A 19,822-nucleotide genomic window follows, 5' to 3' on the forward strand; every position below is an offset into this window, starting at 1 on the left:
TTGAGGCCCTCAAATCAGGTGGCAGTTTGTCCTGAAGCCCAGAATCTCTCAAATTCATGCTGTCGAAGGCCTTCTTTTAAATAGGAAAAATAATTATTTAACCTCTAACAATACCAGTCTACCTCACTCCTAGTTGAATTGTTCAAGAATAGTAAAGAGCAGACTGAATTTTTGTAAATGCGCTCCTAGAGGTCCTTGGCCGTTTAAAGGAATCACCCAAATTCATAAGGCTGGTAAACTTCAGTTTTTCACATGGTAAATAATTGAAATTTTTTAAAAAGTAAAAATATAAATCAAAACTATCTAAATCCAATATATTTTAGTAAACTCCTTGATGTACAAATTGAAGAAGCTTTAAAAGTTAAAAACATAAAAATTTTGATCTAAATCTCATCCAGCAGCAATAACCTCATACTAAAGACCACCTTGAAACTTTAAATTCTGCAAACATGATTCTACAGATCCTCACCTGATTAGTCTTTCTCTGAATTATATGGGAAAAGATACAATTCTCTTAATTGCTACATAAAAATTGATGATCACAAGACCTATAAATTACTTTTTAAAAAAAGAGGGCAGGGAAAAAAAATAGAGGGCAGGGATGTCATTCAAACATCTAAGATAGAGACCAATAATGGTATTAAAAGGTAAAATTTTGTACTTGAGGAAAAATGCATATTGATGTATATTAAAATAAGAATATCATATGAAAGAAAAAAGTGTCTTCTATGTAATACTGTTTTTAGGACCTATGACTTTAAAATTTGCTTGGTTGACAATATTTGTCCTTGTAATTGTTCATCATATAAATTATATCCATAAAATTCCACAATTCCTTATTTCCAAAATCCAAAAGGCTATAAAAAACAAGTTTTCATTATTCATTTGGTGGCAAATCCTGACATGAAATGACTATAAATGAAATGACATGAGGCTATTCATAACATTTATTTATCCCAGTTGGTGTGAACATTCTGACATTTTACTGCAGAAATAGAATTGTGTTCGATTACAAGGTGCTGCCCCACACCTCTCAGGGATGTTACATAACTTACAATATATGTACATTTCTTTTCCAAAATTCTAAATTCAGAAGCACAACTAGTCCCAAGAACCTCCCCCCGCCCACAGTACTGCAGACTGATAAACTATATATAATTAAGACTAAATCTTTTACAGAAAATATAACTGATATTAAGAGTAAATGCAAATCTTTACATGCAATAGATAATAAATTTAATGTCTTAACTATTCACACCTATATAATCCTGCAAAATAAAGCATTATAAAGACTTAACAAATGTCAAAAAACACACCATTTTTTGTTTTTCAATTGATGGGGACATTTGCATCATCCAATATCTAGATCAAGTCCTCTCAGGCTGAAATCCACTAATTTAAATGACAGTTTTAAAAAAAGAATCCCAAAGATGACAATTGGTAATTATGTTGAGAAAAACAATTATTCACTGACAAATAACATATTCAGTTCTGACTTTTTAAAAATTATCTCAGAAGGTTTAAGATTTAAAATTCTTTCATTCTAGAACATAATCTCTGAACGTAGAACATATTACAAGTGACTTTTTCTGTGAAAGCAGAGCCTTGGACAGGGGACAACAACAGGAACAGTCCTTAAAAACATTTCAATGGGAAGAAGAGTTTCACAGTTCTTTCCTTGCTTCCTCCTTCAGTTGCAGCTTTTCTGGTTTTAGAATTTCAAACAAAGAAATACATATTGGCTCCAATGCTAAGAAACGCCCTCCTTCTCAGCAACTTCCTCTTCCAATTTTCTTCCCTACGGTTGACATATGAGAACAATGCACACTGCCGACCTACCATTTTGATTAACCAAAAGCTCTGAGACTTGGAAAAATTAAGGGTTGCAATTTATTTGTAGTACCCACTCTAGGTCCACAATCTTCACTAATCTAGAAGTCAAATAACAGGAAGCAAAAAGAAAGGAGTATTTCACTTAATCAAGAAGCGGGCTATTGAAACTTTCACCCCAAGAATCCAAAGAAATTTGCACTAACAAATGGGAAATTCCTTCCATCCCAAGAAAGCTTGGCCTTCTTAGGGAAGAGAAAAAGTTACTAGGCTGGCACCATTCCAAACCAAGAGTCGAGTCTATGCACCAATAGTTAGTGAACTTCTACTGGCCATGCAATCAGGATTCAAACTGAGTTCTCTTGAGATCCTGACACACTTCCGAGTGACTTTTACAATTCGGTAACGGTCCTTTCCAACTCACAAACTGAACAAAGGGGATGCACTTATGATTAACCAACCAGAGATTAAGACCCAGCCTGTCTCCTTGTCAGAAGTCAATTCAAGTGTCTGGGACCCAACCCCTCCCCCATCCATGACAAAGCAAACTTCCTTTAAGTAGACAGTCAATTGCCCCTAGACCAGTGATTCTCAAAGGAAACACCCTAATGTTGGTAAGCTCTGAACCTTACTGTGTGACCTTGGGCAAGTTACTTAAGTCCTCTGAAACTTAGTTTACCTATAAATTCTCAAGTGTGGCTGTAAAAATTAAACAAGAACCTGTTTGACATACAGTAGGAGCACCATAAATGTTCCTTCTAAACCACCCAAAAGAAAAGCGAGTTCTTTGGGGCCTAAATTTCAATCACAGCCCCAAGAGGCTCCAAGGATCCCTTCCTCTTCTCCGATTCTATGAAGAACTGTACAAAACTTCCCCATCTCAGAGACTCTAGGGTCCTGGAAGACCAAGACAACCAGACCCCATCCCATTATAGTCTGGGGTCCATCCAGAGTCTTCCTCGATGGGCCCCTTTAGCCAACTTTCCTTATTACTTTGCAGACCATCCTGGACACACACCTACACTCACGTACACACACATTCCTCTCCGCCACTCTGCAACTGAGGCCAGAAGTCTCAAAGAGCGCTTTAATGCCTTCATGGCCGAGAAATGGAAACTGAGGCTCCGCCGAGAGAAGATCTCTGACAACGTCTGCCCGCAAAGCCTTCGTTTTACAACTGGGTAAAACGAGGCCCAGAAAGGGAAGTGACTTGCCCAAGGTCACACAGCGAGTTGAAAGCACAGATAAATCAGGCTGGGGTACTTTCGCAGCCTCGCGGGCCCTTCCAAGCCTCCGAGGGGATCTCCGGGATACCTCCTCTCTGGGGAGGGGAGTGTACTGTGAGACATCACCCCGCGCTGACCGCTCACCAGCTCTCAGTCGGTATGTGGCTGGAGGCGCGGCACCCACTCGTCCGGAACCCTGAGCGGCTCGGGAGAGGCGACCCGACCGGGCCCGGCGCCTCACGGCTGGGCCCGCCCGCGGGGACTTGTTGCTCACCTGGTCTCGCGCGGTCTCCCTTAGCGTCAGAAGGGCTGGCCAGCCGCCCTTCTCCGCACAGGGTCTGCTCTCTCCGGCCACCTCTCGGGTTGCCACACAGCCGGACCCCCCCCCCCCCCCGCCTCAGCGCGATACGCCCCCAGCCGCGCTCGCCCGGCCCGCGTCCGCCATTACGCGATTCCCCGCCCTGGGACGCAGCCACACCCCGCCAACAGCCCTGATTGGCTCTCTGCCCCACCCGCCTGGGACTTCCGGGCTTTCCATTGGCCTGAGTGCAATGTCAGTTAAAAGCTACGCAAACGACGTACTCAAGGGTACTGTCCCGGGAGCTCCACCCGAGCTACTTCCGCAATCGGAGTAAACAGCAAGGGGCAAACCAAGTGAAGTGGGGGTGGCTTTGAAACTAAACCAACTCTTATATTCAAAGTAGGAAAATCCCACCTAAAAACTCGTACAAAGTGTATCGAGAGGCGAATTCTTCTTGTTAGAGTTCAAATAACCAGGATCTTTGGTAGAATGAATGGGCCAAACCTATAAAGTTTCTGTGGACACCCCTAAAGTTACTGATAGTTTTGTTCCTTCCCGGCCGGTCTTAGGCCGGCCGAAAGTAGGGTGGGGAGAGTGAGTCACAGGCTCTCGCCTGCCGCTAAGGGTCCTTCTGGGGTGAGGCCCGGGGTCCTGGGATTGGGTGCTGGGTGTGAAAGGCCAGGGTCAGGTGAGTTGGACCCTGGTTCAGCCGCCACCGCACTCTGCGACCTCAGGCAACTCTCTCAACTTACCTGGGTCTCAGTCTGTCCTGCAAAGTAGGAGCAGTCACGTCTGCCTCTTGTCCTGTAGTGTTTGTTAAGGATTCATGCTTGAGTGGGTATATGCGCGTCTTGCTGATCATAAAAGGTTGCAGGCCGGATTCACATTGTACCTCAGTTAGTTCTCTAGAGCAACTCTTAAAGGCAGATACTGTCCTTATTTTGCAAAAGATAAAACTAAAAACGCCATGACTTAACGCCTGGCCATGAGTCGCCCAGGGAATTTGAAATGACCCTGGGACTCAAACCTGTATATTTTGGCTTCCATTTCTGTATTTCTCCCTTCCAGGTCTGGTGTCCCCTGAGAAAGACCTCTCCCCCAACTTGTTAGCATTCCAGGGAGATTCTTGAGGGTGCCCTCAGCCAATCCCTCATGTCTCTGGTCACCATAGACTTAGGTGACCACTCCCCAGCTCCGAGGTTCCTGGGAAAAATAAGCCACTCCCAAGCTCCGAGGTTCCTGGGAAAAATAAGCCAAGGGATGTACCCGAACTGTTTCTGGGGGCCTAGGAATCAGGAGGTGGGTAAAAGATGACAGGTGGGTCAAAAACCCAGGTAGAATCCTGAGTAAGGACACAGAAGCTCCAAGAGGGGCAGTCTCCATTCCAGGACTTAGGTCCAGGTCTCTCTGCTCTCCGAACAGGGCTCTTTTCACCGCAGGATTGTTTTTCTCGGAACGACTGCCTTGGCTATAATTCCTAGTCCTTTTCCCTCTCTGGAAAGGAAGGAAGCCAAAAAGGGAGTGTGAGGGGGGAGCAGCCTAAGACATTAGAAGGACAGAAACCACCAAGTGGGTGGTGCCCATAAGGCCCCAGTGCCCGCTGAGTCAGTGACCTCCAGGCTCAAATTGGGCCATGTGGTCTGACGACCGATGACTATTTAAATCCTGACTGTGGCCACTGGGTGCTGGGAGGCAGCAGGTGCTATGCAGAGGTCAATGACTTTAGGGCAGACTAACCTAAGATTAGGAGAAGGCAATGGCACCCCACTCCAGTACTCTTGCCTGGAAAATCCCAAGGACGGAGGAGCCTGGTAGGCTGCAGGCCATGGTGTTGCTAAGAGTTGGATAGGACTGAGCGACTTCACTTTCACTTTTCACTTTCATGCATTGGAGTAGGAGATGGCAACCCACTCCAGTGTTCTTGCCTGGAGAATCCCAGGGACGGCAGAGCCTGGTGGGCTGCCGTCTATGGGGTTGCACCAAGTCGAACACGACTGAAGTGACTCAGCAGCAGGAGCAACCTAAGATTGAATCCAAGCTCCACTACTTTGTAACTAACTCTCAGCCTCACCCAGGTCTTCTCTAAAATGGGGACAACATAGCAGTTGTGAGGATTCAATAAGTTAATTGTGGAATTAATGAGTCATGTGTGTAAAGTGCCTGATAGCTATTTATTCATTCATGGATTAATCCATTCAGTAAAAAAATTATTACACATCAACCATGTGTAGGGCAGCCTGCCAGCGGTGTAGCTACAGTGGTAAGCAAACCAGACTCATACCTTCATGGGGCTTACAGTTTGATGAGGAAGCAAGTTGTTAAATGATCAGACAAATCAAAACTTATGATAAGGAATAAGGAGGCAAAGTACAATGTGTTTATGAGAGTGAATGTCAGGAATTGAGATGGGGTCTCAGGAAGCTTCCTGAAGAGGTGAGTCGATGAATGGGGATTAACTAAGCCGCAGATGGTTGGAAGAAGTGTTGGAGGCCAAGAGAAAGCGTGCTGAAAGTATCTAGGCCCAGGCCCATGCGTGTGAATTGCAGCATTGGGGACAGAACTCTTGCTGTGGGCCTAAACAAATAAGGTGTTACAGGGTAAGGCAACTGGCTTTGAAAGTGAGGCCATTCTCCAAGGGTCTCTGTTCTTTTCTGGTAGTGCCTGAGTGTTGACATCAACCTCCCGGGCTTGAATCTTGGCTCTGCCATCTCACCTTGAACCATGTGACCTTAAGCAGTCACCACACCTCTCTGTACCTCAGCTCCTCTTCCAGTCAGTGGGGATAGTGGTAGAAGGGCTTAAGGTGAGGGAGTGAGGATTCAGTGTAGAAATGTGTATAAAACACTCTGGCAATAGAAGGCACTTCACAAATGATGTTTAGCCTTCACAGCATGGAGGGAGGTGAGCCTAAGGCAGCATATCCAGTAGATAAATCATGCTAATACTAATTAGCAATTAGTATTAACTGATTAATACTGATATTGGGAGAGAGCTGATGCAAGCACCTAGGCACCAGGCAAGTTGTCATCTGACCTTAATTGTCATAAAAGACTTTGGAGCCAGGCAAGCCTGTGTTCAAATCACATCTGTACCATTTCCTGGCAGTGTGACCTTGGGCAGGTGACTCCACCTCTCTGAACCTTGGTGGTTTCCTTGTCTGTAAAATGAGGATGATAATTGCTCCTGATTCTCAGAGATGTGAAGATTATCACAGCTTTATTTATCTCAAATGCGGGGACTTCCCTGGTGGTCCAGTGGTTAAGAATTCACCTGCCATTTCAGAGGACATGGGTTCAATCCCTGGTCAGGGAACCAAGATCCCACATGCTGTGGGGCAACTGAGGCACAACTACAGAGCCCACATGCTCTGGCACCTTCACATCACAACAATAGATCCTGCATGCTGCAACTAAGACCTGAGGCAGCCGTAAATAAATATTTAAAATGTGTAGTAATTAGCATAGTGATTGGCACATAGCTGCAGTTGTTGAATGTTCGCCTTAATAATATTATTATTGATGTCAGGAGTTACTGTCTGTACTAGGTAAGATTCTGGTGCTTTGCTTGAAGGTTGTCTGGCAACAGGAGACTTCGTTTCTCCTTTCAGGCAATGGAGATAGGTTACTTTCAGAAGGGGAGGTGCTATGCATCTTAATACTAATCTTGGGACTTACCTGACAGTCAAGGTACTGCCAAGGGCATGGGTTCGATCCCTGGTTGGGGACCTAAGATCCACAAGCCACATGGTGCTGCCAAAAAAAAAAAAAACATTACTGTTACTAATAATAAGCACTAACATTGAGCATTTGCTATGTGTCAGCCATGGGGTAAGTGCTTTACTCATACATTCTTACAGCAGGCCTGTAATTTAGGTCCTGTTATCATTTTCCAAATGAGATAAAGGAAGCACAGAGAGGTCAAGTGACTTACCCAAGGCCAAACAGTCAAGAAACAGTATGACTGTATTGGTGTTTTGGGGGAGGGAGGTGGGAGCGGGGTTCAGGATAGGGGACACAGGTACACCCACGACTGATTCATGTCAATATATGGCAAAAACCACTACAATATTGTAATTAGCCTCCAATTAAATAAATTAATTTTAAAAAAGAAACAATATGACTGCAATTTAAACCCAACCTTGGAATTTGAGAGGGCTTGGTGCTTTTGAGAGGCAAGCCCTGTCTCTAGTACCCGAGGAGTTCTCACCTGGAATGATGAAAGAGTTAGTCCCAGGTTCTGAAGACCAAACCCTGTTCCTTTCCCACCAGTTCTAAAAAATAACCCGTGCCTGTTCCCTGTCCTCGGAGGCTGATAAGATCAGGGAACCTAACTTCTCCCTCTGCAAGGGGAAGCAGGAAGACACATCGAGTCACCAGAACTGGATTTGAGTCCCAACTGTGCCACTTAATGGTTCTGTCCTAGCCAAGTCACACCCTGTCTTTGAGCCTCAGTTTCCTTGTCTATGAAATAGGGATGATAATAGCTCCGCCTCCAGGGCTGTTGTGAGGAGCAGAAAAAACAAGTCCTGTATGAACTATAAAGTACTCTTCAGCACAAGGCTTCCTCTCCTTGTTGCTATGGGGATGGTGAGCACTCCAGAAAAGCAGTCACAGCCAGTATAGTGCATAGCAGGCAGATTGCCATCTCTGGAAACAGTCCTGGATTCGAGTCCCAGATCTGCCTCTTACGCCTGTGTGACCTTGGGGCAGTCTTAACCTCAGTTTTCTCATCTATAAAATGGAGTGAATCGTACTGATCTTGTAGGGCTGGAGGGAGGGCAAGCACAGCGAAAGAAGGCACCAAACGCCATGAACCCGTGCCTGGTACAGAACTGCCAGAGCACAGGAATTCAGGGCAGAGGGACCACGGAGAATCACCCTGACCCCTCCACACAACCCCTGCCTGAGGGCGAGAGGGTGGAGAGGACTGTGCTCAGAGGCAGAATGGTCTCCAAGCCACTGCCCTGCCTGTGGCATCCTTAGCTCAGGCTGGGTCCACTGCATCTCTGTCTGTCTCCCGCCCTCCCTCCCTCTCGTCAAACAAGTTCTTCTCCACTGAGCAATCCCAGGGGGCCCCCGAACCTCGGTTCCAGCCAAGCTTGCAGGCTTTCCCCGCCTCCACATCCTGAATCCACAGCCTTTGCATTTGCCATTCCTTCCACCTGGAATGCTCTCTCCTCCCCGGAGCGACTTTGATGGGGGAAGGTGGGGGGAGGGGAAGGGGGGGCGGTGCTGGAAGGGAAGGATCTGGAATGATGCTCCCCCACCACCTCACTCCCCTTGCCTGCAACCCCCACACGGCAAGCCTGACCTCCCCCCCTCCCAGCATGGGGGATGAGACAGCGCTGGGAGGGGGAGGAGGAGGGGGAGGACTCAAGTGAAGGGCCCTCTGTGGGGTTTTTCACCTGCTCAGAAGAGGCAGACGGAAATGAAAGCTCTAGAAAAATGCCTGCCGCTCTGCTCCCGAGGCCCCAGCTCGGCAAAGCCTCCCTGCCTTCCCACTGTGCCATCTTCTCTCCCTCCCCCCTCCTCCTGCAGGCAGGTGCCACACAGTCAAGGAACATGGGTGGGCAGGCAGGCCAGAAAGCCTTGAGTTCAAGTCCCATTCCTGCCGCTTACCCAGGGAGTGGCCTCCGCAAGCTGTTTGGCCTGTTTACACCTCATTTCTTGGTAAAAGGAGACAACAATCCCTTCTCAGGCCGCTGTGAGGACTAAACAGGGAAGCCAGATGAAAGTGCCCAGCACAACCAAAGCGCTCAGCAATGGAGTTGGTAACAGTGATGGCAACACACCCAGTGCCCACGTGTGCCTGGCACAGCTCTCAGCACCTGGCAAATATTAGTCTATTTGATTCCTGGTGAGGTGGATCCCATTACTGTTAGGGGAAGCACACTGACTGAAACGTCCACCCTGGCCAGGCACCATAGTAACCATTTGCATGAGTTGTTTTATGACAGGAGGTCCTGGTAAGGAACACAGACCTAATAAGCCACCACCAACCAACCGGAAGAGTTCAGGAAAGGTCAAAAGGAGACACCACATGTCTGACCACCTCCCAGAATCCTTCTGTCTGGCATCCATTTGGCTGAACAAGGCGTGTACCACCAGGAAGGACTCTGACTCAGAATGATTGCCTAAAGACAACCCGGAAACTAATCCCATCACCATAAAACCCAAGACTGAGAGCCACATGGCAGAGCAGTTGTCCTGGCTTCCCTTACCTTACTGCTCTCCACCCGGGTGCCCTTTCCCAATAAAATCTCTCGCTTTGTCAGCATATGTGTCTCCTTGGACAAGTCATTTCTGAGAGTTAAACGAGAGCCCAGTTTTGGGCCCTGGAAGGAGTCCCTCTTCCTGCAACATTACTCTCTCTCATTTTACAGATGAGGACACTGAGGCACAGAGAGGTTCTATAATCTGCGCAAGGCCACACAGCCCACGAGAGGCAGAGCTTAGCTCTGTTCTTACCCTTTGCACTCCGGTGCTCTCAGTGGTGGTGGTTTTATTTGCTGTTATCTGTACCGACTCTATGCCCTCGGTAAGTACATGTTATTCTTTTCTTTCCCTCCCACCTTCAAAATCCTGCCTTAAGTTTCTCTCCTTTGTAACGCCTTCTAGTCTATTCATTTAATGAGCCTCTACTGCTGATGGCTCTTGCCAGACAGACCTGGCAATCCAGGGATCCATCCACCCAGTCTCTGCCCTAGAGTGACTCCCAATCTAGTGAGGGAGAAAAACACATACATAAAAGCTACACATACATAGGACTTCCCTGGTAGTCCAGTGGCTAAGACTTTGAGCTCCCAACACAGGGCCTGGGTTCTATCCCTGGTCAGGGAACTGGATCCCACAGACCACAACTAAAGATCTGAAAGAGGCCAAGTGCCACAACTAAGACCTGGTGAAGCCGAATAAATATGTAAATAAATATTTTTAAAAATATAAATAAAACTCTCTAACAGCAAAAAGAAAAGTAAAGTATTAAAAAAAATACATTATTTGAAAAAAAGAGAGGAACACCAATTGCAGCAGGAGCTGGGAGCCCACAGAAGCATAGAACTTAACTGGAGGATTGGGGCAGGCTTACCAGAAGAGGAATCATTTGAGTGGGGTCTTGAAGGGTGGATAGGAGTTCCTCAAACAAAGTTATAATATAGAGACATAAAAAAAAAAAATAGAGAGACATAGAATATGATGTATAGTGCAAACCCTGCAAAGGAGATTGAATCTATAAAGGCTAGATACTAACATGCTGGGGTAAGTTCTATGCTAGGTCTTCTGGGCACCGCAGATACAGAGGTGGAAAGAAATGCCCCCAGGGAGTTTACAGACTTAGAATCAGGGAATAGAAAGCAATAAGTAAAGCAAAAACAGCAGTATTAAAGAAGAATCCAGAGAGGCTTTGGGACTACCAAAAAAGAAACCTAAACCTGTCAAGGGGTCAGTGAAGGCTTCCTGGAGGAGTAGTTGATGCCTGTGCTAAGTCACGTCAATGGTGTCCGACTCTTTGTGACCCTGTGGACTGTAGCCCATCAGGCTCATCTGTCCATGGGATTCTCCAAGCAGTACTGGAGTGGGTTGCCATGCCCTCCTCCAGGGGATCTTCCCAAACAGGGATCAAACCTGTGTCTCTTATGTCTCCTGCACTGGCACGTGGGTTTTCTGTCACTACGACTACCTGGGAAGCCAGTTGATATCTAGGCTGAGATTTAAAGGTCAGGGCCAAGGACTTCCTTGGCGATCCAGTGGCTGAGACTTGGTACTCCCAATGCAGGGAGCTCGGGTTTGATCCCTGGTCAGGGAATTTAATCCCAGAAGCCACAACTAAGAATTCACATGCCACAACTAAAATTCCGCATGCCGCAAAGAAGATAGAAGAAGATCCTATGTGCCACAACCAAGACCCAACACAACCAAATAAATAACTTTTTAAATTTATTTTTTTATTGAAGGATAATCGCTTTACAGAATTTTGTTGTTTTCTGTTCAAGTTCAACCTGAATCAGCCATAGGTATACATATATCCCCTCCCTTTTGAACTTCCCTCCCATCTCCCTCCCCATCCCCCCTCTAGGTTGTTACAGAGCCCCAGTTTGAGTTTCTTAGCCATACAGCAAATTCCCCCTTGGCTATCTATTTTACATATGGTAATGTAAGTTTCCAATAAATATTTTTAAAAATAAAAAAAGGAAAGATCAGAGCCAGATTATGTCAACCTACCACCACCCAGCCCATATGTAAATTCAACATAAAAAACGAAGGTAACTATAAGAGTAAGGAACTCCAATAAACTTCAGATGTTTGCCATGAATACTATTTAAATGTTTTTTAAATTATCAAACATCAAATCATTTTTTTTAAATGTTTTTAGTGTCCCTGCTTTGTTGGTGTCCTGAATACACGTTGCCCTGCTAGTTGGGTAATCGGACAAGGTAATTGGCCAGAGGGAGTCAGCCAGGTGAAGAGCTGGGGAAGGGTGTGGCAGGCAGGGGGGAATTTCTTGTAAGTACAAAGGCCCAGAGGCAAGAGAAAGATGGCGTGTTGGGGGAAAAAGGAAATCCTTTGATGCGATCCGGCAAATGGAAAGAGGTGGGGGATGGAGAATTGGACTGGATTCTAAGGGTGCTGGGGAGGCACGGAAGGGTTTTAACTGGGATGTGAGGTGATCAAATGTTCCTTTTGCAGGATCACCCTGAATATTGCTAGAGACCTTTTGATGGTTTGAAATCATTCATGCAAGAGACACCAAGTACCCAGGATGTTTCAAGCACTGACCCAGGTCCTGGGGCTGCAACAGATAATTAATTAAGGGTTCCGCAGGCAGAGCAAGACCTGGCGGGCACATTGAGTGCCCCGCTACGGAGGAGTCTGAGTGGATAGAGGCTTGGAGTGTGGAAGTGTATGGCTTTCACAAAAAGAAAGCCAAGCCCTGGTGCTAGATGACGAAGCAGTGAGATGGGAGATGGCGCTCAGGGAACTTGCAGGGGACTTGTAGTGGAGAGACTACAATGTCTAGGAGAGGAGAATAAAGGAATGAAAGCGGGAGTAGAGGCAGTGGGTTAGGGGTGAAAACTCCTGCTCCGTGTAACCTCCCTAGAAAGTGGCCAAGTGGGCAGAGGGCAGAGGCCCTGGCCAACCCCATCAGCCCCCCATGCTTCCTGAGCTCTGCTGAGCCCTGCAGCTCGTCTCCTCCTGGCTCCAGAAGTCAGACGAAACCCTGAAGGAGAGCAGAGGCGGGTGAGGAGGGGGTGGGCGGGAAACAAGCCCAGGCCTCTCACCCCAGCAGGGCCTTCCTTCCCAGCGGCTGGAGCCAACCCTGCTGAGGAGCCAGAGGTTACAGGGAAGGATTAAGGAGTTGGTTGCTTTTTTACCCAAATTGTGGCTGCATTTCTCTCTTTTTTTTTTTTTAAAGAAAAATGTTCCTGTACACGCACCCGGAGGCTTTTGCAGGAGGCGGCTGTTGGAGAACTGGGAAAACAAGCCAAGAAACAAGAGAGAGGAAAAAGACCACGCCTCGCTTGGCAGATTCCTAATGGCCCAGGAGACCTGAGGCTTTACAGTGGGAGGCCAGTGGGGGCTGGCTCGGGTGGGAGGGAAGGGCAGGCCGAAGGACAGCCACTTGCTGGCCAGTGACCTTGGGCGGGATGCTGCCTGCTTCCCTCTGGTGAGAATGGGGAGGAGGGGGCAGGGGCCAGGCTGGCCCACTGAGGTCACAGGAAGGCCCCTTCCAGCCTGAAACGCGATCTCGGGATGTGGGGCCTGCCAACCTGCAGCGACCCTGGGCCAGCAGAGATGAAAGGCTGCCTGTCCCCGGCTTCCGGACCCCCGGGGCCACAGTGCCTCCAGCTTGAAGGGCAGCAAAGCGGCTGCAGCTGGCTGAACCCGGTTACTGGGCTCCCCCCACCACCACTACCACCACCACCACCCTCCCCCACCACCTGATGTCCTTCAACCCTCCCTTCCCTGTTTTGCAGAGGACACTCGGAGCCCAGAGAGGGCTGGTGACCTGCCCGAGGTCACACAGCAAGTTGGAGGCTGAGCCAGGACTCACCACAAAGTCTTTAGATTCCAAGGCCAGGCCTCATTCCCTTTCCTGGAAACTTGGCTGCCTGGGGGGGCTTACCCTGGGGAGTTGGAGAGACCCAGGGTTAGGGAGGACAGTTGGGAGCTGTGTCTGTTTGAAGTCACAGCTTAATGTTGATTAAAGTGCCTTAAAAAAAAAAAAAAAAAAAAGACGAAAGGAACATTCCCAGCCCCTGCCATGAGCCTGGACTTGCTCTGCTGGCAGGGGAAGGAATGGTGGCCAGCTGCAGCCTCAGTTCCTGCTGCTCCCGCCCCAGCAGACAGAGGGACAAAGGCCTCTTCTCAGCCTGTCCCCTCCAGCCCCCTGGATCAGAGCAACAACCAGGAGGCTCTGTCACTGACCAGCTAAGTCCCTGTTTCTCTCTAGGTCTTAGTGCCCTTTCAGGAAATGGGGGCAGAGTATCTGCCTGACCTATTTCTCAGCACCATTTTGAGGTTTCAAAGAGGGAAAGTTAACAGAAATACAAACCTCTCAGCACCTCCTTCTGCCTAAGGGTAGGCCACCTCTGAGACCCCTCTCCCTTACCCTTAAACTGGCCAGCCCCAGTGCTCAGCGGGGACCATCCCTCACTTTGGGGAGCCCTCTCTCACCTCCAGACTGTGCTGCTCCTTCAAGGTATTTATCCCTGTTGTAATTAAATAATTAATTGTGTAATTGGATCTGTCTCCCCATTAAAAGGTGAACTCTGTAATAATAATAGCTGACACAAAATGCTTACCCAGTGCCAGCGACTTTGCATGTATTAACCCATTTAATCCCCGTGCTGGGTACGGTTAGTTTTCCCATTTTACAGATGAGGAGACTGAGAAAAGGAAAGATAGAGTAATGTACCTGAAGTCACAAACAAACTGGAAGCTGAGCCAGGACTCGGTCCAAGAAGTAGCAGAACCAGGATTCAGATGCAGACCCCAGGTTGGAATCATTAAGCCACTAATGAGGCTAGTTCAGTTTGTCCCTTGTCCATCCTAGCTCCAGAATACCTGGCATACAGTAAGTGCTCCGTATGTATCGGGTGAGCAAGGACAAAAGTAAGTGATGAATGCATTCAGGTATTTGGAAAAGACTAAGTGGTATTGGAGAAGACTCTTGAGAATCCCTTGGACTCCAAGAAGATCAAACCAGTTGATCCTAAAAGAAAATCAGTCCTGAATACTCATTGGAAGGACTGATGCTGAAGCTGAAGCTCCAATACATTGGCCACCTGATGTGAAGAGCTGACTCGTTAGAAAAGACCCTGATGCTGGGAAAGATTGAAGGCAGGAGGAAAAGGGGACGACAGAGAATGAGATGGTTGGTTGGTATCACTGACTCAATGGTCAAGTTTGAGCAAGCTCCCGGAGATGGTTAAGGACAGGGGAGCCTGGCATGCTGCAGTCCATGGGGTCGCAAAGAGTCAGACAAGACTGAGCGACTGAACACCAGCAAGAGCACCATCCAGGGGTGAGTTTTGCAGGTGACATGTGTGGAGCAAAGCCCCGATTAAGGGAGGCGGTACCCAATATATTGTTAAAGACCTGTTATTAAGCTTCTTTCTGGAACATAACAGGCCCCAAACCTGGGACATCATCTGTGATTTCTCCTTCCACTTCATCTGCCGGAGCCATTTAGCCCCCAGGTTCTGCTTGCCATCTCCCAGTGCACCCCGTCTTCTCCATCCTTCAACCCCCATCTTTTCCTTGGATTTTTGTAGCAACTCTTACACAGGGTTCTCTGTCTCTAATTTCTCCTCCTTTGAGCTGGGGACTTCCCTAGTGGTCCAGTGGTTAGGAATCTACCTGCCAATACAGGGGACACGGGTTCCATCCTTGGTCCAGGAAGATCTCACATGCCATGCAGTAACCAAGCCCATGCGCCACAGCTACTGAAGCCCTCACACCCTGGAGCCTGTGCTTTGCGACAAGAGATGGCACCTCAGTGAGAAGCCCGTGAACCGCAGTGAAGACCCAGTGTAGCCAAAAATAAATAAATAAAGTTTAAAAGTGGTGAAAATGAACTCAGTCATTTAGGACTCTTTGCGACCCCATGGACTGTATAGCCTACCACACTCCTCCATCCACGGGATTTTCCAGGCGAGAGTACTGGAATGAATTGCCATTTCCTTCTCCAGAGGATCTTCCCAACCCAGGAATCGAACCTGGGTCTCTGGCATTGTAGGCAGACGCTTTACCATCTGAGCCACCAGGGAAGTCACTTAAAAGTGGTAATAAATAAAAACAGAAAGCTAATTGTGTGTCCCATCCCTCTTTACTCCCTCCCTCACTAATGAACCTTGCATGGCTCCCCGCTGCTCTCTGGATAAAGGCTGCACTTCTCACCAAGGCTTCTACCACCCAAACCTCTGCCTCCCCCAGCAGTCTCCCCACCCCCCAGTCTCACCGGCTACCCTTCTCCACATGTCCTTTGCCCAAACCACTCTACGTAGAAGTTAAGAGCATGGAAGACCTAGGTTCAAGTCTGAATTTTGCCATTTACCAGATGTGGAAGTTTGTAAATAAATCAGTTCCCTTCTCTAAGCCTCAGTTACCACATCTGGGAAAATGGGCATAATTATAATACTTCTTCATAGATTCATCATAAGGATTAAATGAATAAATAGGGTGCTGAGCACAGCACCCAACACTCCCAGTAGTTCCCTTAATTCTTACCCTTTCCTCTGCTATAAAGAGCATTTCCTACAGTCAGTCTTACTATTCTTTATGACCCAGCTCAAATGTCACCTCTTGGAGGAGATCTTGCTTGATATTCACACTCTGTTCCCCAAGTGAAATCAGCCTGACTTTCCAGGCTCACTTGCACTTTGCACCTCTGTAAAGCACTTGTAATATGGTTGCACCCTTTCCCCCATTACCCCTGGAGTTCCGGGAGAGCAGGAACAACACCTTCTTAACTCTAGCCCCTGCCTGGAGTGCAGCTCAGAAAGTGTAGGTAATATTGAATGGAGGCACCACTTTCAGCGCCTTTCTCTTTTTTTTTTTGGTTGCGCTGGGTCTTCGTTGCTTTTGTGTGGGCTTTCTCTATTTGCAGAGAGTGGGTGCTACTCTTCTTTGGGGTACGCAGGCTTCTCCTCACACCCACTACTCTCTTGTTGCAGAGCACAGGCTCTAGGCACACGGGGGTCTCAGGAGTTGCGCCTCTAGGACCATAGAGCCTGTGTTTAGTTGCTCTGCAGCGCATGGAATCTGCCCAGACCAGGATTTGAACCTGCGTCCCCTACACTGGCAGGCGGATTCTTACACACTGCGCCACCAGGGAAGATCCTCGGTGCCCTTCTTGAGCGCCTTGCAGGCAGGAGGCCTGAGTGATGCTGGGACCTGGCTGCCTGAGTCCCACTCCAGCTCTGGCGCAGGTATGTTGGTATGCGGGTGGGAGTGGAAGTAGGCAGAAGAAACCCCTTACCTCTGTGCTCTTTCCTCCTGCCGGGCCTCTGCAGTCCTCTGAGGGAGGACGAGATGGGAGGAGGAGGGGAGGAGGCACAGGTGCTGAGCAGGGGTGAGGTGGGGCTATAGCCAGAGCTGGGGCGTGAGTGGGAGCTGGCAGACTCCAGCTGCTCCAAGACCAGGGCTGGGCCCGGCAGGACAGAGCCTCACAGCCCAAGTCCCCACCTGCCATGCCCCGCCTCATCCTGGCACCTGCATGAAGTGACTTTTCAGGTTGTAAAACTACATCTTGATCTGCAAGGAAGCAGAATCCAAGCCTGGCCTTGTCTAGTTGCTGAGCAGGGAAGAAGGCGAGTGTTCCCTTTTATTCTCTTTTTTGTGTGGGCAACCCCTTGCAATCCCAGACACATCAAAAGAGGTAGCACTCTGCAAACCCAGGTTAAGGTCAAGTTATCCCCCAACTGTTGCTTCAGTTGCTTCTCCTGCCACTCCCCCTATTCAGAACCTTCCTTTCAGGGCCTAGCACCCTCAGGATAAAGTCCCAACTCCAAACCCAACCCATAAAGTCCTGGGTAGTCTGGCTTCTGCCTCCTCTTGCACTTTTTCTGCCTCCATGTCTTCTGGCCTTTTCTCAGTTTTTTCCAACACACCTTGCCCCCTTCCTTCCTCTGGGCCTTCACACACACTGTTTCTCTGTCTTGAATGCTTTTCCCCATGCCCTGATAATTCTGTTTCATGTTGAGTACTTTTGATGCCTAAGAAATCTTTGCCTATCCCAAGATCCTGAAGGTACGCCCATTTATTTTCTTCTAGGAGTTTATAGTGTTAGCTTTCTCATATAGGTCCCTGATTCATCGCGGTGTGTTGTCAGGTAGGGGCTGAGACTCATTCCTGCTCTAATTCCTACTCATTTTTTCATTTTTTTATTATTTTTAATTTTTTGGCTGCCCTGGGTCTTTACTGTGGTAGGCGGGGTCTTTCGTTGTGGCATGCTGGCTTTCTCTAGTTGTGCTACAAGGGCTTCTCACTGCAGTGCCTGGGCTTTTCTTGTTGTGGGGTGTGGGCTTAATTCGGAGAAGGCAATGGCACCCCACTCTGGTACTCTTGCCTAGGAAATCCCATGGACGGAGGAGCCTGGTGCGCTGCAGTCCATGGGGTCGCTAAGAGTCGGACACGACTGAGCGACTTCACTTTCACTTTTCACTTTCATGCATTGGAGAAGGAAATGGCAACCCACTCCAGTGTTCTTGCCTGGAGAATCCCAGGGACGGGGGAGCCTGGTGGGCTGCCGTCTATGGGGTCACACAGAGTCGGACATGACTGAATCGACTTAGCAGTAGCAGCAGTGGGCTTGATTACTTCATGGCATGCGGGATTTTAGTTCCCTGACCAGAGATTGAACCCATATACCCTGCATTGGAAGGCAAATTCTTAACTTCTGGAACACCAGGGAAGTTTCTCCTGCTTATTCCTGACAGTTGAGCTTATCCCTCACCTCCTCTGAGAAGACTTCCTTGACTGCTCCAAGACTAGATCAGTTCCTCCCACTCCATAGCCCAAAGCACCCTCTATTTTATTGCAGCACTTGTCACAATTGTAATTAAGCAATTATTTGTGTAATTAGTTGTTTAACATCTCATCTCCTCTTGCATGCTGTAGCTCTCTGAACTCAGTGCCTGTGAAGGTCTTCTTTAAAATCTTTGTATTGAAATAGACATTCCGAAAACTGCGCATATAGAAATATGCAGCTTGATAAATTTTCACAAAAGGAACACAGCATGTAACCGGTACCCAGACCATCATGACACTAAACATTTTCTGTACCCAGGAGTCCCCGCATGTCTCATCCAGCTATGGCTGTCTTTTTTCACCCCTATATTCTTAGTACTCAGCACAGAGCTTGGCATCATTAAGCTCTCAAAATTTTTGAATGAATTAGTTGGTGATGCTTAATTCTCCTGCGAAGAATTAGACATGGAACCTGATCTCAGCTCTAGCTCCAGTTCATTGTGACCTTGAGGAGGTCCTTCTGCTTTCTGGGTCTCAGTTTGCTTGTTTATAAAATGGGTGGGTTGGGGGGATGGAAGGAGGTTGGATAATAATCCCTTTGGGACTTTTCCAGATATGGCATTTGAGGCAGAATTAACCCCTCAGGTTCTGACAATATATCGTCAGGGATGATTTTGGTTTCATGCCTGAAAATGAGGGCCTGGAAGGATTAGAAACTTGATCCAGATGGAGCATCAGGAGCCTGGGCCTAAGAGTCAGAAGAGCTAGGTCTGGCCTCTGGGTGACCCTCGGCAATTCCTTCCCGTCCCTGGGTCTCCTTGGTTTCTTCACTTAAAATGAAGAGTCGGTTGGCCTCCAAAGCTTGACAAATGGTGATGCTGGCTCCAGGCCTCTGAGCACCAAGTTTCAGTTCCTGGAGCACAGGAAACTGGCTCCGGGCTCCTCCCTTGCCAGGCACCATGGGGGGAGAGGAAAGCACACAATGTGATAACCACCCTAGCAAAGGGAACGCACAATCTGGCCGGGGGACCCAGTGTTCAGCCAGGAACCAAATGGAAAATGGGCTGATGGTCCAAATGATTCTCTCTACTTGTGGGGCTGGAGGGGAGGAGTTGGAGTGTTCCCAGTAGGGGTAGGAGACCTGGGAGTGGCGGTAAGGGAAGACAGAGATGGCTTCTTGGGGGAGAAGCCTTTGGAAATTGGCAGGGCAGCCCAGGGTGCTTCCCAGAGATGGGAGGAGGCAGGAAGGAGGAAATTGGGTCCAGGTGACCACAGAGCAGCAACTTGGCCAGGGAGTGGGAGAGGCGGGAGCTTGGGCAGCCACCCCACAGCTGAGTCTTGAAGGGGAAGGGGGGGGCGGGGGCGGGGGGCTGTTGCCTCTGCCTCGGCCCTGGGAAAGCGCCATCTTCTCAGGCCACAGGCTGCAAAGGAGAGCATGGCTGTGAGCTCAGGCTAGAGGGGTGTCTTTTGGAGCTATCCCCCAGGGCCCTGCCCAG

At 48.3% G+C, this 19,822-nt stretch overlaps 1 protein-coding gene and 1 long non-coding RNA gene across 13 annotated transcripts in view; one reads left to right on the top strand and one right to left on the bottom strand.

The window, feature by feature from the left end:
• The window catches only part of WASF2 (WASP family member 2), a 92,521-nt gene that overhangs the window by 67,226 nt on the left and 5,473 nt on the right, over positions 1-19,822 (bottom strand). For 4 of the 11 annotated variants that reach the window (XM_086330785.1, XM_086330808.1, XM_086330789.1 and 1 more), the window contains exon 1: positions 3,331-3,524. The gene's annotated coding sequence lies outside the window, so the exon portion shown is untranslated. Of the gene's footprint in view, positions 1-3,200; positions 3,525-4,109; positions 4,852-7,031; positions 7,107-8,438; positions 8,513-13,407; positions 14,995-16,836; positions 16,908-19,822 lie in introns of those variants that run through there. The other 7 variants (XM_086330786.1, XM_086330795.1, XM_086330805.1 and 4 more) reach the window with 6 other exon arrangements.
• Positions 11,833-14,155, top strand: LOC147377489 (uncharacterized). Of its 2 annotated transcripts, XR_015138612.1 has the most exons (3): positions 11,833-11,945; positions 12,042-12,135; positions 12,769-14,155. It is a non-coding gene; the product is annotated as an uncharacterized LOC147377489 (long non-coding RNA). The 2 variants fall into 2 exon arrangements; XR_015138614.1 differs by lacking the exons at positions 11,833-11,945; positions 12,042-12,135 and adding an exon at positions 12,452-12,593 and having other exon boundaries at positions 12,769-13,589.

Source organism: Bos grunniens, chromosome 2 (genome assembly GCF_055505025.1).
Source record: "Bos grunniens cultivar Pamir isolate PY7600 chromosome 2, Bosgru_T2T1.0, whole genome shotgun sequence".
Lineage (NCBI taxonomy): Eukaryota > Metazoa > Chordata > Mammalia > Artiodactyla > Bovidae > Bos > Bos grunniens.